General features: G+C 45.0%; 1 long non-coding RNA gene across 2 annotated transcripts in view; it reads right to left on the reverse strand.

Annotated features, from left to right (window-relative positions):
* Window positions 1-25488, reverse strand: part of LOC138991285 (uncharacterized) — a 70017-nt gene that overhangs the window by 10212 nt on the left and 34317 nt on the right. The window contains exons 4-5 of one of the 2 annotated variants that reach the window (XR_011467312.1): window positions 18453-21512; window positions 1565-1700 (exon numbers count right to left, since the gene is read on the reverse strand). The exons of the other annotated variant lie outside the window; for it this stretch is intronic. This is a non-coding gene — a long non-coding RNA (uncharacterized lncRNA). The remainder of the gene's footprint in view (window positions 1-1564; window positions 1701-18452; window positions 21513-25488) is intronic. 2 annotated transcript variants of the gene reach the window in all.

The following is a 25488-nucleotide window of genomic DNA, read 5'->3' on the forward strand; positions in this document are numbered from 1 at the left end:
AATAATCCAAAAGGTATTTAGTATAGACTAGGAGCAGGGGCCCTGCTTTCAAAGGTTTTCCATCCAGGGGGAAAAAAAAGAGATAAAAACATAAATGGCTAAATAATACTAATCACCATTTATTGCCAGCCATTTATCATTATGCCCCATGTCAACAATACTGTGAACAGATCATCACCAGGTTACAGATGGGAAAAAGGGTTCAAAAAGGCCAAAGGACACCAGCCAGATGTGGTAGAGGCAGGTCTCAATCCCTGGTCTGCCTGGTCTGACTCCAAACTCCATGCTCTGCACCCCACATCCTCTATGCCTTGATCCTGTCACTCATGGGGGGAGCCGCAGCCACCCACGCTGGAGCAACTGGGCACACACTCGTGGACAGGATGGGTGCATATCCACCACAGGGTCCCCTCAAGGGTCAGAGGAAGGTCAATGGGTAGGATGGGAGATATACAAACATTTATTTCTTTTCTTTTAAAAAACAAACATGGTTTAAAACCATGACACAGTGTATCATTGGAGAAAAATAGCTTTAAATGCTAATAAAACTGTTAATTGTAAAAAATGTTTATTTGGTTAGTGGGTACAGGGCTACTCATGATATCTGTACAGTTCTATATTTTTAAAGAATTTTCCTAGATAATAGTTTTCAAGAAGAAGGAAAGACACTAGAAGCGAGTATGAATCCTCCAAGAATCAGAATATGAAATCATGAAAATCAGCAATCACATCTCAGAGAAGGCAACGGCACCCCACTCCAGTACTCTTGCCTGGAAAATCCCATGGACGGAGGAGCCTGGTAGGCTGCAGTCCATGGGGTCGCTAAGAGTCGGACACGACTGAGCATCTTCACTTTCACTTTTCACTTTCATGCACTGGAGAAGGAAATGGCAACCCACTCCAGTGTTCTTGCCTGGAGAATCCCAGGGACGGGGGAGCCTGGTGGGCTGCCGTCTATGGGGTTGCACAGAATCGGACACGACTGAAGTGACTTAGCAGCAGCAGCAGCAATCACATCTGAGCTTGACCGTGAAACCACAGGTTCCATCCTGGTGGAGAAAGTTCTCTCTATTTCACAGCAGCTTCCATCTGGGGGCCTCTGAGCACTTCCCAAACACAAATTAATTGCATCTCCTGTCACTTTTGAAAAGATGGAAGAATATTTTACAGATAGTTAAAGAGAGTCTATGGGAAATGAAGTGCCTTGTCTAACATCACACCATGAGATGTACACTGCACTGAGACTAGAGACTTGGAAATTTGACAGGCAGCCCTCTGGCCTCACCACAACTGTGATGGGTCTCCCCGATAAAGATGAACAGGCCACCGCGTCGGCGGCTCCCTCAGAACTGACATAGCGTAATGCACCATGCTTTGAAGGAACAGCCCTGACAGAGAGGTCAGCCTCCCTTTATTCACATGAAGCCTCATCTGAAAATATCCTTCCACACATAAATAGACATCTTTTTCAGGGACAACCCAAACCACATCCTCAGGCTTTTATTTTACATGTCCAGCCCAGCTTTTTTAAGTGCAGGGCCTCTGGTGGAATGAGGCAGCTCACCTCCTGTCCCGTGACCCCTTCTCTCGGCAGGCAGGACGTGGCAGGAACAGGGAAGGCCATTGGCCTCGGGCGTCCACCACCAGAAGAGGCCTCGTCCGAGCAGACCCAGTACGGAGACCACTGGCTCCGGAATCCCCTGTGGAGTCATAGGAAACATCTCTGATGGCTGATCCTGGAACTCATCTCCTCTTATGGCTCTTCTTCCCTGCCTACCTGATCCCCACAGCATCAAGGGCAAGCGATTGGCCGGGACACTGATAAGGTTCTGGTCCCTACCATCTCAATTGCCTCAATTCTTAGCCTCCTAACTGGCCTCTGTGGCTCCAGACCACTGAATGCAATAGTCCTGAAGCACAAATCTGACCATGTTGGGCCCCCACTGAAAACGTAAGGCCTCCCCACCTGTGGAGGATGGAATCTACACTCCTTCGCACGGGGCAGGGAGTGCCTGGCTCCCACCGAGGCCTCCAGCCTCACCTGCCTCTGCCCCCCCTTCCCAGAAGCAGAGCCACCCTGGAGAAATTCCCCATAGAGCATCCAGACATGCCATCCATGGGTCAGTGAGGAAGGATGAGTCCAGGGTTCAGGGATCAAGCTTAAGCTAAGCAGGATGAAGAGGGTGGGCCAGCAGCAAAAAGCCAAGAAAGTGCCAAGCTGCGACACCACCACTTTTCTCAGGTCTCCTGCCCCACGGCTCCAGGGAGACACTGACCCAGTCCACTGAAGCTCTGAGGGTGCAACGAGGCCTCAGGACACTCTTTAGCTCTAGTTGCCACCCCGACAGGCCAGACTTAGGCATTGCCGTGACTCCAGCACTCACACTCCTGGGTGAGGGAAACACAGAGGCACCCAGAGCCTGAGCACCTGTCTCATTACCTGGGCACCTCACACCACAGCTTTGGAATCACCTGATGGCCAAGGAGCCACAGAGGAGTCTCTCCTGGGGCGGTGACACGATCAGATTGGGGGTATGCAGAAAGACCACTCTGACAGTTGTATGGAGGTGGGGAGACAACTTGGGAGATGGTGACAAGAGTCTGGGGGGAGATGGCAAGAGCCTGAACTGTGCAGGGGCCCTGGACTCAGGGAGAAGGGTGCCGAGTCTCCAGGGCGGGGTGGTGATATCCGAGGTGGGGGAAGCATGGAGCCAGAACAGACAGAGGGAACCAAGAAGAATACTCATGGCCAATATACCAGCAGTGAAGGGGGTTTTACTTACCCTGATCTTCGCCCAGGAGCAGACACTAAGAGCTACTCTTCCTTTTAGTATCTGACACATTTTACCTCCAGTTTTTGCTCAAATGCCTAGTTCCACTACTAAACTGTAAGTTGGCTGGGTGCTCGGTCGCTCAGTCATGTCCAACTCTCTGCAACACCACGGACTGTAACCCGCCAGGCTCCTCTGTCCATGGGATTTTCCAGGCAAGAATACTGGATCAGGTTGCCATTTCCTCCTCTAGGGAATCTTCCCAGCCCAGGGATCAAAACCATGTGTCCTGCACTTCCTGCATTGGCAGGCTCACTCTTTACCACTGAGCCACCTGGGAAGCCCCAAACTATAAGTTACTTTATGATAAAAAAAAATCTAATTGTCGGGGATTCTCTGGTGGTCCAGTGGTTAGGTCTTGGTGCTTTCATTGCTAGGAGGCTAGGTTTCAATCCCTGGTCGGGGAACTAAGCTTCCAAAAGCCACATAGTGCAGCCAAAATAAAATAACTTCTATTTTTAAAAAAATCTTACTGTATTTATCTTTGAACCCCAGAGTCTAACACTGTACGTCACATAGAATAAATGTTTAATAAATAAAGTCAATAAGGTTTCACCAGCATGCAGATTCTTTACCATTTGAGCCACCAGGGAAGCACCAAAAGTGTTTGTCACTCAGTCATGTCTTCCCCCATAAGCCTTCCCCCATAAGGCTCTTCTGTCCATGGAATCTTCCAAGTAAGTGGGTAGCCATTCCCTTCTCCAGGGGATCTTCTTGACCCAGGGATCAAACCCAAGTCTCCCACATTGCAGGCAGATTCTTTACCATCTGAGCCACCAGGGAAGATCATGAGAACATATACATACAGAATTAGTGGGAGAAGTTGGAAGGTAGAGCTAAGCCATATTTCTAAGGATGCTGAATTAAGTGGATAGTTGTCTATTTGATACTGTAAGTAATGGGGAGTCATAGAAGTTTTATGAGAAGGACAGTAATTTGATCAGAGCTATGAAAATCCCATGAACAGAAGAGCCAGCTGGCTATAGTCCATAGGGTCACAAAGAGTCAGACATGACTGAGTGACTAACACAATGCTTAGGAAAACCAAACAGGCCAAGATATGTTTAAGAGATTAGAGCAGGGAAGAACTAGAAGTAAGATCAGTCAGAAAGCTGTAGCAATATTTTAGCATGAAGAACTCCCGCCGAGAGTTTCACTCATGGCCTATGGCCCCATTCTATAGAATGCGAGCTAACTCACTGCTCATTAAATTGGAAATTGCATCCCAGGAATTCCAATTAAGACAGAAGCAAATACAGTATGGAGTCCAACTGTGTTAGTTCGCATATTTGTCTTTGTTGGGAAAGCCCACTCCTTCAAATGCCAAAGGCATTTACAACTCTTCCAAGTTTCAGCCTGTACCATCTTGGGAGTCTGAAGAGGCCCACATCTGGCTTTAATGACCACTGTCAAAAAAGAAACATGGCTAGAGAGTTAGAAAGGAGGGAAAAGCTTGCATCTGGGGGTAAATGGGGAGGGATAGGTTTTATCTCAAACCATCTAGCTTCTCTTTTTTAAGAGAAGCTTCCCCATCACCAAAAGCACACAGGCCTGGATTCTCACAACGCTTACAAATAACAGAAAATAGGGGCTAAATTGGAAACCTGTCTCATTTGTTACTTGGCTATGGCAGATGGCCTGCTCCTGACATTCAAGGAAATGGACTTTGCTTTCAGAGAGAAGAGCCTATAAACAATGAAGAGCTGTCCAGGATGGGCAGAAATGCTTACCCCTTAGGCACAGATGTCAAACGTGTAAGTGAACTATAAACAACATTCATGGTCTAGTCGGGACCAAGCCTCCATGTACAGGCAGATAGCAGACACTTTCAAATGTGACTGTATATATAACCAGTTGAAGGAGCAGTCTTGACACAAGGTATAAACTTAAACTGGTCCCTCGCACTGATAAGCCTATGAGGTTTCTGCATTCAGTAAGACTCTGATTGGGAAGCAAGATGCCAGGTACCTGCTTTTTGCAGACACCTTTGATAAAAGAGCAAGGATGGGGTTAATTTGGGGTTCAGGCTGTGTTATAGTCAAAGCCAGGGGTCCCCAAACTCTGGGCCACAGACCAGTACCAATCTATGGCCTGTTAGGAACCAGGCCGCATAGTAGGAGGTGAGCAGCAGGCAAGCGAGTGAAGTTTCATCCATATTGACAGCCGCTTCCCACTGTCCTCCCATTGCCCGCAGATGGGACCGTCTAGTTGCACGAAAACAAGCTCAGGCCTCCCACTGATGCTACATTATGGTGAGTTATGTAATTATTTCATTACATATTACAATGTAATAATAATAGAAAAGGTTTCCCAGGTGGCTCAGTGGTAAAGAATACGACTGACAATGCAGGAAATGCAGGAGACAGGGGTTCAATCCCTGGGTTAGGAAGATCCTCTGGAGGAGGAAATGGCAACCCACTCCAGTATTCTTGCCTGGAGAATCCCACAGATGAGGAGTCTGGCAGGCTGCAGTTCATGGGGTCACAAAGAGTCTGACACAACTGAGAGACTGAGCACACACACACAATAATAATAAAGTATAAGTAAGTGTAATATGCTTGAATCATCCCCTAACCATCTCCCCACCACCAGTACATGGAAAAACTGTCTTCCAGGAAACTGGTCTCTGGTACCAAAATGGTTGGGGACCGATGCTCAAAACCTTTTGATTTAACCGTGGACCCTAGTTAACAAATCAGGCTGCAGTCTCTAACATCATGGAGGTCTGAGATATATCAAATATACATGTATTTCTCTAACATCATGGGGGTCTGAGATATACCAAATATACATGTATTTGACAAACACTTATACAGACTTTATTATATGCCCAGCATTATTTTTAATCACTTTAAAAATATTCCTTTAATTTAATGCTCATAATAAACCCAGAAGACAGGCACTGTTATTACCTTCATTTACTGATGAGAAAACTGAGACACAGAGCGGATACTAAGCCTGCCCGGGTGCCAGTGCTACTAGGTGACAGAGTCAAGATTTGAAACCAAATTCTGTGTCTTAACGCTAACTCCTGGTCTTGTACACACCTCTTTTCTGGGTTGATTAAAACATGATCATTTCCTCTCTAGTCCAATTTTGGGCATAGTCTGATGGCTAAATACATGTAAAATTCCACTACAGAAAAGGGTCTAATGTAAAAACAACTAATTCCATTTCTCAAGGATGGCTGAAGGCAGGAAAGATTGAAGGCAGGAGAAGTGGATGACAGAAGATGAGATGGTTGGATGGCATCACCGACTCGATGGACGTGAGTTTGAGCAAACTCCAGGAGATGGTGAAGGACAGGGAAGCCTGGCGTGCTTCAGTCTATGGTGTCGCAAAGAGTCAGACACGACTGAGCGATTGAACAACAAAGGATGGCTGCTGGACATGGTGACTTATTGCTCCCCTTCTGATCTCACACTGTTCCCCTAAAAGGGCTAGGTCAGGTTTACTGTCAGGGAAGGCCTCAGAGGTAGGGATGAGACAAACCCCATTCTGACTCATCCTCTGCCATGCAAATGCCCCCAGGAGTAACTAACACACACACTAAAACTCAGTCCACTGAGCAGTGGAGTCCGTGACTGCCAGCAGATCTGTTACTACTAGGGCTGGGAGGAGGCAGGAGGGTGTTACAGAGCAGAGCACCGATGCCTGGCAAAACACAGGCCAAGCCTGAAGGGAAGGAGCAGAGACAGTCGAGACGGAATGTGCTCGCTTCAGAACTTTGCCCGCAGTGTTTCACATTCCTCGGTTGTGTGTGCAGAGGATGAGAATGCAGCCCCTGTCCTGGTGACTCACACCGACACCACTTCGCTGTGGAGTTGTTTGTGTTTAACACCCAGCTGCCTTTGTCACAAAGGAATTCCTTCCCAAGAGATTCACTTGTCCCAAAAGATTCATTCCCAAAGAATCATTATAAGTCAAAATTCTATGATCCAAGATTCCTAAAAATAAAGAAGCTTCCCTCCTTGGGCACCAAAATCTTTCTGACTGGGGGCTGGAGAGACAGTGCATTTTCAAAGTGGCAAACAATATTAAGCTTAATTTAAGCCAATCACTTCAAGAGAAATAACCAAACTTTTAGTGCCATAAGTCACAGGGATTAAAGTACTACTTCCAGTTAAGGCTTCAACCTGTTCAAGGCACTTTGCATCTGCAGATTTTTTTGGTCATCGATTGAGAGTTCAATTTCGCCCAACACCAAGAGTTGGTATGGTGTCAGTATAAGCAGTAAATGAAATTAAAGTTCAGAATATGTTCTGCAAAGACAGTGTGACTAAAAGGCACAAACAGTAAGATAAAACGAAATAAGACCTTAAAGTCAAACGGACCTGCACTGGATTCTCAATCCTGGCAGCTGTGTAATCTTGGTCAACTGAATTTCCTTGAGCCTGTGTTCCACAAAAAAAGAAGCCACTGCAATGAGAAGCCCACACACTACAAGGAAGAGTAGCCCCCATTGGCTGCAATCAGAGAAAGCCCACACACAGGAATAGAGACCCAGGGCAACCCAAAATAAATAAATAAATAATCAGCCTTCTGGCTTATTTTTTAAATGGGAGGAAAATGTATCCAAGGTATTTATTGATTATCCAACACATGTACACCACAATTCATGATATGATGGGAAAACAGAAGATATGCCTGCTTTTAAAGAGCTTAAACTCAAGACAAGTTTACAAAAATGTTGACATTAGGCAATTAGCAACATAAAAGTCATAATGAACCTCAACTGAGCACTTACAATGTGGTGAACACATACAGACTTCAGGAACAGGGTCTCCCCTGATCCACTTAACAACCCAATGAAGTCGTTACCCATTCACCATTTTCCAGATGAGGAAACTGGGGCTTGGCAAGATTTAGTTACTTACCCAAGGCCACAGAGCTCAAATACCAGCTTTGAATTCCAGCAATCTAAATCTACAGACATGACTTAGATACAACTGAGTCTTGTAAATTAAGGGGGAGTTAGACTAGTGACTCAGCAGTGGCCACAGGACTGGAAAAGGTCAGTTTTCTTTCCAATCCCAAAGAAGGGCAATGCCAAAGAATGTTCAAACTACAGCACAATTCACTCATCTTCCACGCTAGCAAATTCTCCAAGCCAGGCTTCAACAATACGTGAATTGTGAACTTCCAGATGTTCAAGCTGGTTTTAGAAAAGGCAGAGGAACCAGAGATCATATTGCCAAAATCCACCAGATCATCGAAAAAGCAAAAGAGTTCCAGAAAAACATCTCCTTCTGCTTTATTGATTATTCCAAAGCCTTTGACTGTGTGGATCACAACAAACTGTGAAAAATTCTTCAAGAGATGGGAATACCAGACCACCTGACCTGCCTCTGGAGAAACCTATATGCAGGTCAGGAAGCAACAGTTAGAACCGGACATGGAACAACAGACTGGTTCCAAATTGGGAAAGAAGTACGCAATGCTGTATACTGTCACCCTGCTTATTTAACTTATATGCAGAGTACATCATGGAGAAGGCAATGGCACCCCACTCCAGTGTTCTTGCCTGGAGAATCCCAGGGACAGGGGAGCCTGGTGGGCTGCCATCTATGGGGTCGCACAGAGTAGGACACGACTGAAGCGACTTAGCAGCAGCAGCAGAGCACATCATGAGAAATGCTGGGCTGCATGAAGCACAAGCTGGAATCAAGATTGCTGGGAGAAATATCAATAACCTCAGATATGCAGATGACACCACCCTTATGGCAGAAAGCGAAGAAGAACTAAAGAGCCTCTTGATGAAAGAGAAAGAGGAGAGTGAAAAACCTGGCTTAAAACTCAACATTCAAAACACTAAGATCATCCAGTCCCATCACTCCATGGCAAATAGATGGAGAAACAATGGAAACAGTGACAGATTTTCTTGGGCTCCAAAATCACTGCAGATGGTGACCGCAGCCATGAAATTAAAAGATGCTTGCTCCTTGGAAGAAAAGCTATGACCAACCTAGACAGCATACGAAAAAACAGACACATAACTTTGCCAACAAAGGTCCATCTAGTCAAAGCTATGGTTTTTCCAGTAGTCATGTATGGATGTGAGAGTTGGACTATAAAGAAAGCTCAGGCCGAGGAATTGATGCTTTTGAACTGTGGTGTTGGAGAAGACTCTTGAGAGTCCCTTGGACTGCAAGGAGATCAAACCAGTCAATCCTAAAGGAAATCAGTCCTGAATATTCATTGGAAGGACTGATGTTGAAGCTGAAACTCCAATACTTTGGCCACCTGATATGAAGAACTGACTCATTTGAAAAGACTCTGATGCTGGGAAAGATAGAAGGCAGGAGGAGAAGGGGATGACAGAGGATGAGATGGTTGAAGAGCATCACCAACTGGATCGACATAAGTTTGAGCAAGCTCTGGGAGTTGGTGATGGACAAGGAAGTCTGGTGTGCTACAGTCCATGAGGTCACAAAGAGTTGGACACAACTGAGCGACTGAACTGAAGACTGAAGATTAGTGACTCAAGACTTCTTGGAGGAGGTGAGTTGGGCCCCAGAGGAGAGTGGGATTTGGACCAGCAGAAGACGCAGAGTGAGCAAATCACAGGAAAAGCCTCCCACTGAAGACTCCAAAGGACCACAGAAAGAAAGGGGAAACTTTCTTAAGGGGAAAAGAAACCAGAAAGAGAATTCCTTTACAAAATACTGCTTAGAACCCAGAATTTCAGCTGGCCTCACATGTAAGAATAATGTCCCACATTTTAAACAATGCACCAGAGTTTACAAAATGCTTACACAAAATCTTTGCATTTGATGATGACAAGAGGCAACATTTATTGAGCAACTTACAATAAACTATGGCTTCCCTGGTGGCTCAGATGGTAAAGAATACACCTGCAATGTGGGAGACCAGGGTGTAGTCCCTGAGTTGGGAAGATCCCCTGGAGAAGGGAATGGCTACCCATTCCAGTATTCTTGCCTGGAGAATTCCATGGATAGAGGAGCATGGTGGGCTATATAGTCCATGGGGTCACAAAGAGTCTGAGATGACTGAGTGAGTAACAGTACAGTTTTATAATAAACCAAGCACTGTACTAAGCTCATTCCAGCCTCACCAGCCCAAATGAGGCAGGTTCTATTACTGTCCTTCCCAGATGAGAAAATAGATGTTTAGGTCAGTTAACACATGGCAACAGTAGGGTATGAGCCCAGATCTTAACTCTGGAAGACATCATTCAACCACGTGATTCTCAGAACAGCCCATTTAGTAAGCAGGGCAAGTATTGTTGTCATCTTTCAGAGGAAGAAAGTGAGTCTCAAAGAGAGCAAGTAACTTGAGTGAGCTTACTCCATTAGAACGAAACCAGGTTGGCAGCACCTACCCCTTGCTTACCCCTCCACCACCCAGGACAGGCCTCCCCAGTCCCCTTCCTCCGACCAGGTGTAAGATGGGACTCCCTTAAAGAAGGGAGCGCCTGTTTGCCTTCCCGGGACTGAGGGGTCTCCAGCTCCCGCCCTCCTGGAAACCGGTTGCCTGGCTACCGCCAGGACCGCATGTTTGCGCCTCTGGGCTGGGCCTGTTATTTCACAGGAGCTGGCACTCCCGCCGAGGCCTCTGCCAGAGGGCTGGGTCGGCTTTCCTGTCTATCTCCTCTGCAACAGCTGTGTTTTCAATAGGGAGAGTCTCCTGCTCGCCTCTCCTCGTGGGAGGACCGCACTCCAACTCCCCTTATTAAATACCAGGCTCCCGTGCGCGGTCGCGGCAGGGTTGTGCGAGGATAAGATTAGGAGGGGGCCCCGCCCCTGTGCCGTGGGTGGGCACCGACGAGGCGCCGGACTTGGCTGGGCCTGGACAACCTCGGACACAGGCCTTCCCTGGGCCACCGCCTGTGAGGCCCTGGGGGTTGGGAGGCCCGGGACGTCAATTTCAGCACCCGGAGCCCCCGGAAGGCATCGCCTTCCCTCAGCAGGGAACCCCGGGGTTTTGCCCATGCCAGGAGGAAGGAAATGAAGAGGGGGAGCAAGACAGAGACAAAGCTAATGAAGAAAAGCCAGGGAGGAGAAGACAGGAATTACGGGCCAGAAGACTAACACTGGAGAAAGAGGCTACTACGTGTGCTGCCAGCCTAGCTTTCAATCAAGCCTGAGGCCGGTGTCTCAGACTCTGCTTAACAAATAGAAATTTTAACTGAACAAAGTTAAGTTTTACCCCAAATTTACTAAGTTGTGGACTAAACTGCAGACTGGCCCTTAATACAAAATAAAGACCATCCTCCTTCACAGCCTCCTCCCAAAAGGATGGTGACTTCATCCTTGCGGAAGTCTCCCAGGCTTCCCAGGCGGGGTTCTCTCCCCCAGAGGGCCATGTGCTTTAGAACAGACTCCTCCCGAGGCTGGCACCGCCTTCCTGCCCTCTTCCCCTCTCTCCCTCCCTAGGACCTATCCCCCCACCTTTGCCCTCCTCCACTCTACCCCGTCAGCTCACACATTTTCATCATCTGTCTCACCCTCCCCTCCACCTTTTCTGTCTCTCTGGCTCTGTTCCTTGCAATTCATATGGTTTTTAAATCCACCGCTTCCTTTCAGTGGTTACAGAAGGGATAAAAGCTTTCCTTTATGTTTGCCAGTGTTTAAATTGCTTTTGAAAACACCCAGTGGTAAAGCCTATGAAAAGGGGACAGTCTTTTTCAACTGATTGTTTATGAAGAACTTAGCAGGAAAAACAGGCAGGGGGGTGCTCAGTAATTGCTAGGCTCCATCCACCTGGCCCCCATCCTGTGGGGGGCCCTAACTCTTCTTGGAGGAATAGCAAATCACCTCCCCAGGACTGGCTAGTGCAAGGCCACCTCCAGAGGGGCAAAGGCTTTGCCCTGTGCTCTCCCAAGCCAGGGGGCCCTGGAGCAGGCAATGTGGGCTCAGTTATGAAGGAAGGAGTGAGCCTCCAGATGACAGGTTTTCAGCTCCTGCTGCACTGCTGCCACCTTTCAGGAGACCTGGGCTTTCTGCTCCCAGAGAGGTCCCTCGTCTCCTCCCTCAAAGTCATCAGCATGGAGTTTCTACAGGGAGAAGCCCTCTGCTGCCCGGGTGCTTTCTCACAGGTAATATCTGGACACAGTCTCACCACTTCTTTTTTTTTTTTTTTAATTAATTTACTTGATTGCACCTGGTCTTAATTGCAGCACGTGGGATCTAGTTCCCTGCACAGGGACGGAACCCAGGCCCCCTGCGTTGGGAGCGTGGAGTCTTAGCCACTGGCCCACCAGTGAAGTTTCACCACTTCTTTTATCTTAGCAGTCACTTGGGTTTCTCATTTCCAGTTCATCAAGCCAGTCAAATGATTTGATTCCCTCATTTGTGAGGACTCCAAGCAAACAGGAGTCTAGGTCAGGGTACCATACTCAGCAGCACTTCCGATTCTGCCTATTAGCGGTACCAGAAAGGAAGACTCTTCTCTGGCAAACCATCCTGAACAAAGCCCATAACTTCCTCTACTCGCCTGATCCCTACCCCACACTCCTCCATACCATCCCTTCAGTTTCTCAGGGAGCCTCAACCTCCTTGCCCTCCTCTACCTTCTCCACTCAGAGTCACCTCTACAGGGACTTATCTTCTAGGAAAGTATCTCTTTGCAAATTTCTGCATAAACATGATAAACGCTTAAGAACATGAACTCTGGAGTAGGAGAAATCTATGTTCAAGTCTCTACTGCTGCTGACTGTGTTGCCAACACTAAATGAGACTAAATAAAATTCTCTGGGAAGCGTTTTTTAAAAAGTGACTTTTGCACAGAAAGCTCTCAGTGATGATATTATTATTACTCATGACCATTCAACACTACAATGAGCTGAGTAGGACTCCCCCTACTTCAAGGGTCTTCCTGTTAACTGGAGGAGTCAGACAAATTAACAATCAGATATAATGCTATAAAGTAGTAAGATATAGATAGGTGTCCCTGTCTCTGGTTTCTCATATCTAGTCTTTGACCTTCATTCCTGACACAAGAGCTCCTAAAACCCTTGGAACTTTCTAGGAGCATCTTTTGTTCTAAGGACATGAATCTTGGTGGGCTCCTGGATGGGGAGTTGGTCATCAGAAAGACTAAGCCATGATTAGAAGCTTGGAACTTTCAGCCCTACCTGGGTAGGGAAAAGGAACAGCAAAAAGAGTTCCCAACCGATCATACCTATGTGATGAAGCCTCCACAAAAAGCCTTGAAGTACAGAATTCTGAGAGCTTCCAGGCTGGTAAACGCATCCATGTGCCAGGAGGATGGTGTACCCCATCTCCACAGGGACAGAAGCTCCTGAACACTCAGCATCCTTCCAGACCTCGCCCCATGTACCTATTCATATGACTGTTCATCTGTATCCTCTGTCGTATCCTTTATAATGAGCTAGTAAACACAAATGTTTTCTTGAATTCTGTGAGTCATTTTAGCATATTATCCAACCTAAATAGGAGGTCATGGGAACCACAACTGATAGCCAGTTGATCAGAAGTACAAGTGACAGCCTGGGACTAGCAATTAGCATCTGAAGTGGGACAGTCTGTGGGACTGAGCCCTTAAATTTATAGGCAGAAAATAGTGTCAGAACTGAATTGAACTCTAGGACACCCAGCTGGTGTCAGAGAATGGGTTGGTGTGGGCAAAAACCACACATCTGGCCTCAAAAGTCCTGAGTGTGAGGGTACAGGAAAACAGCATATTTTGCCCCAGACAAATGCCAAAGAGAATTACATATGAGCTAGAATAAATGCATTTACATATGAGCTACAAGTATGGTGTATCCTGGGGGAGGTGGGGGAGAGAAGGATTAATTTTACCAGGAGAACAGAAGAGACATAGCAGTGGCACTTGAGCAAGGTTTTAAAGCATGTATAGGACTGGCGTGCTGCGATTCATGGGGTCGCAAAGAGTCGGACACGACTGAGCGACTGAACTGAACTGATAGGACTGTGATCAGTGGAAGCCAATGGAAGCATCGGGGGAGGTACAGAAATGAGAAGGTGCAGAGTGTATGGAGTGAACAACGCTGGATGCTTCCTTAGGTTCTAGCCTGTCTTCCTTCTTCCCAACAGTTCCCAATGTCCATTTAAGGGTCCATTCAGTTCTGGGAAAAAGTTCTGATGTAAGGAGGAACTTTGTAGCTGCATCTCACATTGACCGCTGGGTTTGGAGCAGGAGTAAAAAGATGGCATAAACAAAGTCTAAGCAGACTGGGCTTCCCTGGTGGCCCGATGGTAAAGAATCTGCCTGCCAATGCAGGAGTCACATGAGACACAGATTCCATCCCTGGGTTGGGAAGATCCCTTGGAGGAAGAAACAGCAACCCACTCCAGTATTCTTGCCAGGATAATCCCATGGATAGAAAAGCCTGGCTGGCTACAGTTCAGGAGGTCACAAAAAGTCTGAAGAGACTAAGCAACAATCAGATTGAAGATGGATTAGGAATGCTGGGGCAAAGACATTCTGTTTTTCTTTAGAGACATGAACAAAGAAGCACAAAGCCCAAGAGTTGCTGGCAATCATCTTGAGACCATGAGAATCAGTTGAAAATGAATTGAGTCCTTGGGGAAATTGTTGAGCTGCTGGATCAAGCCCTGCCTGCAGCTCAGACAGATAATGTCCTTTTTTTTTAAAACCCAGAAGCAAATAAATCCCTGGATTGTATAAGCCAAGATTTTCATGTCTTGATGTTCAAGAGATGACCTCAAAAGTATGTATAGCAAGAATTTGGGGGGTGGTGGGGGAACATGGAGGACTGTAAAAGACATTGACACTTGAAAGGAATTAGAGGGTTAAATCATGAGGGGCTTTCCTTGACCCACACTAAGGTATTGGACTTCACCTGTAGGCAGTGGGGAGACCCACGCTGAAAACTGTTGAGGAAGGGAGGTGACACAATACACTGGCTTAAGGAAACTAACTCTGATGGCAGGACGAGTGATAGACTGCAGGGAAGAGCGATTAGAAGCCAGAAAATGTGATTAGTAATGAGTCTGGAAATTTTATCAAGTACCCCCCAGAGGTCAACACTGCCTGGAGTGGGGAGCGGTAAGCAAGCAAAAATACTCCTGTGGTTACCCCTCTTATCAGTACCAAAGGCCTTCCCTTTGCCCTCAGAGGCATCCAGTATACAGCTGAGAACCCAAATCCTAGTAGTGTGATACCTTAGCAGGCTATCTAGTTGTCTTAGAAGTTTCAAATAACAGGAATTTAAAAAATTTTTTAATCTAAAACAAAGTGCATTTCAATTGACTTAAACGTTTGAACTAACAATACTTTTAAAAGGTAGGAAAAAGAATACACCCCAGAACAACAAGCCAAAACAAAATGTCTCCATTCCCCAAGTGTGTGAATCACTGATAAATCATGGTGCTGCCAGCTCCCTTCCTGATGGGAGCATACACTACAGCTTGGGTTCCCAGCCCCCTTGGCAGCTCTCAGTTTGTTAGGGCCTTCTAGAACCTGTGCACAGAAGGGGCCTCCAGCACTCATGTGGCTCCATCCTTTATATCCACGAGAACATAGAACTCTCTCCTGGAGAGATGTAAGCATCTTCATTTTCTCACACTGCACGTAGACAGCCCTTGCTCCCTGCTGCCCTGGGCTGCCCCACCGTTCCAGCAGTGCCTTGGGCTGACAACGCCAGGGGAGTGATGGACCAAACCCCCACCTCTTGCCGCCCTGCCTCGTAGCTTCCTCGCCAGTGCCCTAACAGCACTTGATAACCTGGCTGCTCCCATCTGGCCTCATTCTCCAGTCTTCCCCACAGGCAGACTGCCACCTGCATTCCGCAGCAACTGTTTGATTTACATAATTCCAATAGCACTCATTGCCAGCTTCCTGTTTTTGTAAACTCCTGGACAATTTTTTCGTTTCATAAGAAACAAAAGCCTGGACTCACAATCAACCTTCTACCAACCCAGTCCCTCCGCATCAAAGGAGACAGGGAAGCTTCTCTCTGATGGCTTCCCTTCTTATTTTAGAAAAGAAGCTTAAAAAGCACCCCGTGGTTTCCAATCCAGAGTTTCATACAAGCTTTTGACTTCACTGGTTACTGGCTTCCTGTTAACAGAAAGAAGTTTCAAGCTGAGTCAGAGAAGAGAGCCAGGCCCAGCCGTGATTCATTAGTGTTGTAATGACACCCTGCCACCACCAACAACCGCCATCAACCCTGCTTCTGCCCAAGCTGCTGTGGCCCATAGCCTGACCCTAGGAGAGCAAGAAACTGAAGCAGTTTTCCTGATCCTCTCTTCCAGATGGCGGAGCAGTGGCAGTAGTCAGCACAGGCCAAGCAAGGCTGGCCTTGGGATAAGGAGACCAGGTGGGCCCTGAAGCAGGTGACTTCAGGGATGCCCAGGAAGGCACCACAGCTTCAAAATAACTTCTGCTTCTCCTACCCTGCCTTTTCTGCAGGGCCTGATGATTCCTCCCTCTGAGCTTTATTGGTCTTCTTTTAAGATACAAAGACAACTTAAACAGGCCACTCACACCCTAATATGATTAATATGATGAGCTCACTTTGGAAAACATGAATCACTTGAGAAAGCACATGGAAGAGACGCAGAAATGATAACCCAAAAGACAACCAGGCCGGGAAAGTGACACAGATGTCGATTACTTCACAGTGTTGCCCAGGACCAGGCTTGGCTGCAGGGTTGGCAGTTGGGAAAACACTCACTCCTTTGCCATGACTCTAGTTTGGGGATTTCTCTGGATTCCAAGGTCGTCTCAAAGAGGCTCAGCAGAGAGCAGTTCACTTAGAAGCTGCTTTATAAATGCAGGAATAAAATGAGGGGGGTTCTACTCCTACACTGTTGGTGAGAATGTACGTTGGTACAGCCACTAGGGAGAACAGTTTGGAGTGTCTTTTAAAAACTAAAAATAAGATTGCCGTATGATCCAGTAATCCCACTGCCGGGCATACCTCTGAAGAAAACTATAATTTGAAAAGATGCATGCATCCCTATGTTCATAGCAGCACTGTTTACAACAGCCAGGACATGGAAGCAAGGTAAAAAAAGCCCATCAACAGATGAATGGATAAAGAAGATGTGGTAGATATATATAATGCGATAAAGAAGATGTGGTAGATATATATAATGCAATACTGTTTAGCCACAAAAAAAGAATGAAATAATGCCACTTGCAGCAACATGAATGGACCTAGAGATTATCATACTAAGTCAGAAAGAGACAAATATCATATAATATCACTTATATGTGGAATTTAAACTATGACCCAAATGAACTTATCTATGAAACAGAAACAGACTCACAGACATAGAGAACAGACTTGTGGTTGCCAAGGGGGACAAGGGGTGGAGAAAGAAGGATTCAGAGTTTGGGATTAGCAGATGCAAACTATTAGATACAGGATGGATAAACAACAAGGTCCTGCTGTATAGCACAGGGAAATACATTCAATGTATAGTCAATATCCTGTGATAAACCATAATGGGGAAGGATACAAAAAGGATATTCTGCTACTGCTATTCAATTGCTTCAGTTGTGTCCCACTTTTTGCGATCCCATGGACTGGAGCCTGCCAGGCTCCTCTGTCCATGGAATTTTCCAGACAAGAATACTGGAATGGGTTGCCATTTCCTCCTCCAGGGGATCTGACCCAGGGATCAAACCTGTGGCTGCTGCATCTCCTGCATTGCAGGGGGATTCTCTACCGATGAGCCTGAAAAGGATATACAGATGAAAGGTTGTTGCTGAACCACACAAAGACGCCGGGATTCTTGGCCTCTGGAGGAGAAGAATTCAATCCGGGGCCAGAGACGAGGCTTGATCGTTCAGAGCTTTTGTGTAATAAAGTCTTATTAAAGTATAAAGGAGATAGAGAAAGCTTCTGACATAGACATCAGAAGGGGGTAGAAAGAGTATTCGCTTGCTTAGTGTTAGCAATGGAGTTATATACTCTCCAATGAATCCAAAGAATGTCTGGAGGTTGTAAAGACCTCACCAGACCTACTCCCATAATTTAGATTTTAAGATAACAGGACTAGCCAGAAGGTTTAATCCAGAGACTGTCCTCAGGCAGGATACATTACTGTTATATAATCCTAAAGATTGTAGAGGGAAAAAAAGTTTGTCCTTTCTTCCTCCTTGAGAATTCCAGACCACTCTCCCCTTGGGGACCCTTAGACTTCTTATCAACCTGCCTAGGAAATGACTCTCTCATATATATGTATGTAACTGAATTACTTTGCTATACAGAAGAAATCAACACAACATTGCAAATAAACTATATTTCAATTAAATAAATAAAGGGGTTCCAAATCATGCCATAACCATAATAATAAAGAACGCTCCCAGGTCTTTTACAGATAGCCAAGTCTATCGCAAGCATTATCCTGTCTAATATTCATAGCCATCTAGGAAATATAGCTTCTCCTGATTCTAGAAGTGGAGGGTAAGGATGACTCCACAAGAAAATCTGACCCAGGTTTTCTGACTCAAAGCATCACAATACATGACAGTATAATTGATCAATTCCTACATTTATTACAAATCAAGTTAAAATTCACACACCATTTGAAAGTATACCACTGGGTGGGGCTTTGTAGATTCACTGCTGCATGACCACCACCACTGACTCATTCCATGTGCTAGCAGATGGGAGATGTGAAAGTCCTTCCCCAGACCCACCTGTGGCCACATGGGCCAGTCAGCTCTTCTTCTTCAGGCGGATGGCAGTCGGCAGACTCCAGAAGACACAAGAGAGAAACAACAGCAGACATCCCGAGGAAGCACAAGTTAGGTACCCAGGAGAAGGGAAGGGCGTTGCTGGGTAACCACGGTGTCACTGCAGACCAGAGATGAACAAACTCCTGCAGCCAGAAGGACGAGGGCTGACTCTCTGGAATTACATGAGCTCTCCAGTAATTTTTCATCTCCCAGATGATGTCCACTCCACATGAAAAGAGCACATCCTACTGCTTAGCTGGTCTCTCTCTCCCCATGGATATCTCATAAACAACTTCAACTTAACTAAACACAAATTCTCCATGTTTCTCCTCAAAGTCGGCTCCCTTCCTCCACCCCCTCCCACTCCACTCTTGTCCTCCAGACTCGCTGGCCTCCTTTCATCTCCTTTGCCTCACCTGGTTCCTCTTGCACCACAGAATCTGCAAGGAGGCTCCCTCAGAGCAGTAGTGTCTCTTCTAGGCTCCCTAGAGCACAGCTGCTCTAGACACAGCTTCTTTGTGACAGTACACGCAGACTGTGATGACTTCACTCATGTCTACGGCCAGCTGAACTAAAAACTCCACTAGAGCAGAGACCCTCTCTATTAGCCTCAGCTCTGTACCCCAGCACATAGCACAAAGCCTGACACTCATCAGGGCAATAAATATTTGCTGAACAAATGAATTCAATTGGAGGAGGGAGGTACTATCTATCTATTTCAGTTGGGTTCAGTCACTCAGTCGTGTCCGACTCTTTGCAACCCCATGAATCGCAGCATTCCAGGCCTCCCTGTCCATCACCAACTCCTGGAGTTCACCCAAACATTGTCCACCAAGTCGGTGATGCCATCCAGCCATCTCATCCTCTGTCGTCCCCTTCTCCTCCTGCCCCCAATCCCTCCCAGCATCAGAGTCTTTTCCAATGAGTCAACTCTTCACATGAGGTGGCCAAAGTATCGGAGTTTCAGCTTTAGCATCAGTCCTTCCAAAGAACACCCAGGACTGATCTCCTTTAGAATGGACTAGTTGGATCTCCTTGCAGTCCAAGGGACTCTCAAGAGTCTTCTGCAACACCACAGTTCAAAAGCATCAATTCTTCGGTGCTCAGTTTTCTTCACAGTCCAAATTTCACATCCATACATGACTACTGGAAAAACCATAGCCTTGACTAGACGGACCTTTGTTGGCAAAGTAATGTCTCTGCTTTTCAATATGCTATCTAGGTTGGTCATAACTTTCCTTCCAAGGAGTAAGGGCCTTTTAATTTCATGGCTGCAGTCACCATCTGCGGTGATTTTGGAGCCCCAAACAATAAAGTCTGACAGTTTCCCCATCTATTTCCCATGAAGTGATGGGACCGGATGCCATGATCTTCGTTTTCTGAATGTTGAGCTTTAAGCCAACTTTTTGACTCTCCTCTTTCACTTTCCTCAACAGGCTTTTTAGTTCCTCTTCACTTTCTGCCATAAGGGTGGTGTCATCTGCATATCTGAGGTTATTAATATTTCTCCCGGCAATCTTGATTCCAGCTTGTGCTTCTTCCAGCCCAGCATATCTCATGATGTATTCTGCATGTAAGTTAAATAAACAGGGTGACAATATACAGCCTTGACATATTCCTTTTCCTATTTGGAATCAGTCTGTTGTTCCATGTCCAGTTCTAACTGTTGCTTCCTGACCTGCATATAGGTTTCTCAAGAGGCAGGTCAGGTGGTCTGGTATTCCCATCTCTTTCAGAATTTTCCAGTTTATTGTGATCCACACAGTCAAAGTCTTGGGCATAGTCAATAAAGCAGAAATAGATGTTTTTCTGGAACTCTCTTGCTTTTTCGATGATCCAGCGGATGTTAGCAATTTGATCTCTGGTTCCTCTGCCTTTTCTAAAACCAGCTTGAACTTCCTGGAAGTTCATGGTTCATGTATTGCTGAAGCCTGGCTTGGAGAATTTTGAGCATTACTTTACTAGAGTGTGAGATGAGTGCAATTGTGTGGTAGTTTGAGCATTCTTTGGCATTGCCTTTCTTTGGGATTGGAATGAAAACTGACCTTTTCCAGTCCTGTGGCCACTGCTGCGTTTTCCAGATTTGCTGGCATATTGAGTGCAGCACTTTCACAGCATCATCTTCCAGGATTTGAAATAGCTCGACTGGAATTCCATCACCTCCACTAGCTTTGTTCGTAGTGATGCTTTCTAAGGCCCACTTGACTTCACATTCCAGGATGTCTGGCTCTAGGTCAGTGATCACACCATCGTGATTATCTGGGTCATGAAGATCTTTTTTGTACAGTTCTTCTGTGTATTCTTGCCACCTCTTCTTAATATTTACTGAGGTATAATTGGCATTTAACATTATGTTAGTTTCACGTGTACAACATAATGATTCGATTACGATCACCACCGTAAGTCCAGTTAACCTGTGTCATCATTTGTTGTTCAGTCGCTCAGTTGTGTCTGACTCTTCGAAATCCCAAGGACTATAGCTGCCAGGCTCCTCTGTCCATGGGATTCTTCAGGCAAGAGTCCTGGAGTAGGTTGCCATTCCCTTCTCCAGGGGCTCTTCCCGACCCAGGGATTGAACCCAGGTCTCCTGAAATTGCAGCTGGATTCTTTACTGTCTGAGCCACCAGAGAAGCCTGGAAAGATGGCTGCTAGATGGCAGGTGTTCTTCTCCTTCCTGAGTTCCCTCAGGGCTCACTGGCTCACATCTGTTGCTGTTGTTCAGCCACTCAGTCGTGTCTGACTCTTTGCCTGTGGACTGCAGCACGCCAGGCTTCCCTGTCCTTCACTATTTCCCAGTGTTTGCTCAAACTTATGTCTGTTGAGTCAATGACGACATTCAACCATCTCATCCTCTGTCCCCCTCCTTCTCCTCCTGCCCTCATTGTTTCCCAGCATCATCTTTTCCCGTGAGTTGGCTCTTCACATCAGGTAGCTAAAGCATTGAAGCTTCAACTTTCAGCATCAATCCTTCCAAGGAATATTCAGGGTTAATTTCCTTTACAATTGACTGGTTTGATCTCCCTGTTAACAAAAAAAATAAGGTTTCTTCTCCTGTGATGATTAGGACTGAAACCCTAATAGCTCTCTAGAAGACAGTAGCTGCAAAAAGAACCTCAAAAGAGCCATAGGAGTTAAGCTATCAAGTCATCAAGCTAGTGAGTGCATTGCTTGAACCCATTCCTATGGGTTTAAGAAAAAGGATTGTCGGGCAGTGTGTTGATCAGCGACTGCTTTCTGCTTTCAAAATGTAGGTTGAAGGAGGATCTGAATATGTGACACTGGCTACTCTCAGACTTATATTCTCTCAGCCTAGTGGTCTGAGAGCACTGGAAGGACACAGGGATAAATTAGGAGGACTTAGAGTGCTAAGGAAATATGTGTTGAATTCATTCATTCTAATCACTCGAACTACATAGCATGTCAAGGGGCTTGGTGATTTTTGAAATTCGGTATGAAAATGACATGAGATCTAATTTTTCAAGTCCTTTTAGTCAATTTTATCAATAAAAGATGTGAAATACCAATTCTGCTGGTAAAATAGAAATTACATGACCACGGCTTTCGAATCAACATCTGTGGTAAGACATCCAAAAATCGACCCTGGTGACTTCTAAGACTAAAATCTGAAGGGCACAGTTACTGGTTTTACATTGTCCTTTCTCATTCAATGTGTTCAAATTTATTGTCTATTAAAATACTGCAGTAACAACAGATAATTTACATGGCATTTTGTTTCTGGGGTAGTGACAAGCACAAAGTAGAGTTACTGAAGGAATTCTGACCTGTCCTTTGCAGAATGGAGAGGAAGTATATGAGACTCCATAACTCGGGGGGCCAGAGGAGAAAGGAACTGCATTCTGTCCTTCCTCCCTCTCCTGGTCTCCAACCCCCACATACAGCTTTAGTCCTACTGAGCTCCCAAAACTACTGGGGAGGGCCAGGAGTGAGAGTGACCTGAATTAACTCCCATGCATGATGAAAGCAAATCATTCACAAATTATACTATAACATTAACAATCACTTGTGATACACCTTGTAACTCATCTGGACACCTGGTTGAGAAACTTAATATGGAGTTGACTGCCTTCCTGAGGGGAAAAAAGAAAAAAAGATACACTGGCTTACCAGTCCACATTTACACATTACCACTCCCTGCTAACAAAGGGAGTAATTTAGCTTCCTTTCAACCTCTTTGTAGTTCTATCTCACTTAACACAATAACTATGTTCCTGGAAACCTGTGTGCATTTCTTGTCTTGTAAATGGTACGGCACTTGAAAGGCACTAAGGGAGCTTCCTATTTAAAGGGATTCCAGGGACTTTCCTGGTGGCTCGGTGGCTAAGACTCTGAGTTCCCAAAGCAGGGGGCCCAGGTCCAATCCCTGGTCAGGGAACCAGATCCCACATGCTGCAACTAGGGATCCCGAGTGCCACAACTAAGACCTGGTGCAGCCAAATTAGTTAATTAATTAATTAACAAAAAAATTAAAGGAATTCCACATTAAGAAAATACCAGAACTAGGGCTACCAAGACTTTGTGGCAACATGAAGAATGCTTATGACCCAGTGTTGAGAGGAAAAAAGTAATCAAAATTGTGTGCATACTATGACTGCAATTTTTAAATAACATAGATGTACATATGATAAAATTTTGGAATGAAACTTACCAAAAATGATAATAGTTACATTAGGAGATGGAATATGAGTTATTTGTGTCTCATTCTGCTTTCCAAACTTTCTGGAGTGATGTTTTTAAAACTACAAGTGTAAAGTAAAAGAAATATATGCTGAATCTTATTGATAGAGTTGAATAATTATTCAGTCATGCTCTCTATCTGGATCTTTCTATGGCGAACTTCACTTAAGTTCAGGAAAATCTGTATTTCAAACGTTTTAAAACCATTAATATTTCCCATTAAAATAAATCTTAGGGCTTTCTAGGTAGCTCAGTGGTAAAGAATCCTCCTGCCAAGCAGGAGACATGGGTTCAATCCCTGGGTAGGGAAGATCCCCTGGAGAAGGAAAGGGCAACCCACTCCAGTATTCTTGCCTGAGAAATCCCATGGACCGAGGAGACTGGCAGGTTACAGTCCATGGGGTCACAAAGAGTTGGACACAATTTAGTGACTAAACAACAGCAACAACAACAACCACATTAACTGACAACAAAAGTAATTTAACAAAATCCAATATCCATTTAACCAGCAAGTTAGGAATTGAGAGGAGCTACCTCAACCTGATAGAACATCTGCAAAAAAAAGGAATTTTAAATTTAACAATTAGAACAACCCTAAAGTCAATCAAAACTAAGGTGTGAAGAAGAAAATTATTGGTAAACTAGAAGAGGACTGTTTCTCAATGTGCAACTCCTTAAGCAGTTTTAGTGCACAGACAGGCAAAAACAGGACTCTCTCATCTTTGTGCTTTGTTCTATATGGGGAACCATCTGCTCCCCTCTCCACCTCCTACCCCAGTGTTTACTTTTCATTATTTTTGCTAATAGCAGTCATATCCCTTCATTGAGCCCTTGGGGCACACTGAAACTACATTCAGAGAAGCGTCCCAGTTCTGTCCAGCCACCACCAAATATGTGCATAAACATACACACACACTCTCAATGTCAAACCTCAGGTAGGTTTGCTAAGGACAATTTTAAGAACCATAAAGTGGCTTGTAAACTGTGGGGTCACGCGGAGTCGGACACGACTGAAGTGACTTAGCATAGCACACTTCCTTTATGCTCTAGAAATATAAAATTTCCACATGTCTATTACATAAATCAGCCACCTACCCAACAACCTCTTTATTACCCACCATATTAAGTTGATATACATAAATTAACCAAATAACTTTCAACAAATTAATCCCTTTAAACAAAATAAATAAATAGAAGAAAGATTTTACTAGTAGGCTTAAGATGCTCTTGTCAACTAGTAACAAACAAAACACATTTTGTAGGTTGAATTAAAGGCCCTTGGATGAATGCCCTCACTATCCACAGAAATCATTGACTAAATCCTTGTAAACTGATTAGACGGCTCACTCTCCTCCATTCTGATATTATTCGATGTTATAATAAAACAGTCTAAGTCATTCAGGCTTGTCATAAACAAGATGGTCTCTGCCTTTCCCTCATATCTGCCTAAAGGCCTCTGCCATAAACTCAGAAGAAAAATTGAAGTTTTTGATAGTAACCTCAAAAACAGATTCAATAAAAACTGCAGCAGGTACTTTATTGATAGTACAATAAACAGACTCAAAAGTGCAGGCTTGCCCCCTGGAGCTGACATCCACAGAAACATGCCCTGTCTGTATCAAGGATTTCTTGCTTTCTAGCTTGGAAAAAGATGATCCCGTGAAAGTAGCCTACTTATCCTGAGATTGTGTAAAAAAAAAAAGAAGAAGAATTTTCTGGGATTAAGTGAACTGATTTAACTGTAGTTAATGTTCTATTTTTGAGTAGATATATGAGAAAAAAATCCTTTTCTTTCTCTTTTATCTCTATCAGTTTAAGGTAGAGATACTTACATACTGCTGCTGCTGCTGCTGCTAAGTTGCTTCAGTCGTGTCTGACTGTGCAACCCCATAGACGGCAGCCCACCAGGCTCCGCCATCCCTGGGATTCTCCAGGCAAGAACACTGGAGTGGGTTGCCCTTTCCTTCTCCAATGCGTGAAAGTGAAAAGTGAAAGTGAAGTCGCTCAGTCATTACATACTACATACTTTCATAAACTGGAAGGAAACATTCTTTAAGTGGTGTATTATTCCAACATCCCTCAGAATTCATGGGAAAAAATTTTTTATGAAAATTCTCAGTATATATTTTCAACGTAAAAAAACCTAGAGAAACTTAAAAAGAGCTTCTATAGACTATATTAATAGGCCTTATCAATAGTACCCAAAACAACAGTAACAATGGTTGGATATTATTCAAAATGCTTTTACCAAATTCCTCTATTTTTTTATAATCATGTAGTTATTTACTCAGGCTTAGTAAAA

The sequence above is a fragment of the Bos mutus genome, chromosome 16 (genome assembly GCF_027580195.1).
Source record: "Bos mutus isolate GX-2022 chromosome 16, NWIPB_WYAK_1.1, whole genome shotgun sequence".
Taxonomy (NCBI): domain Eukaryota; kingdom Metazoa; phylum Chordata; class Mammalia; order Artiodactyla; family Bovidae; genus Bos; species Bos mutus.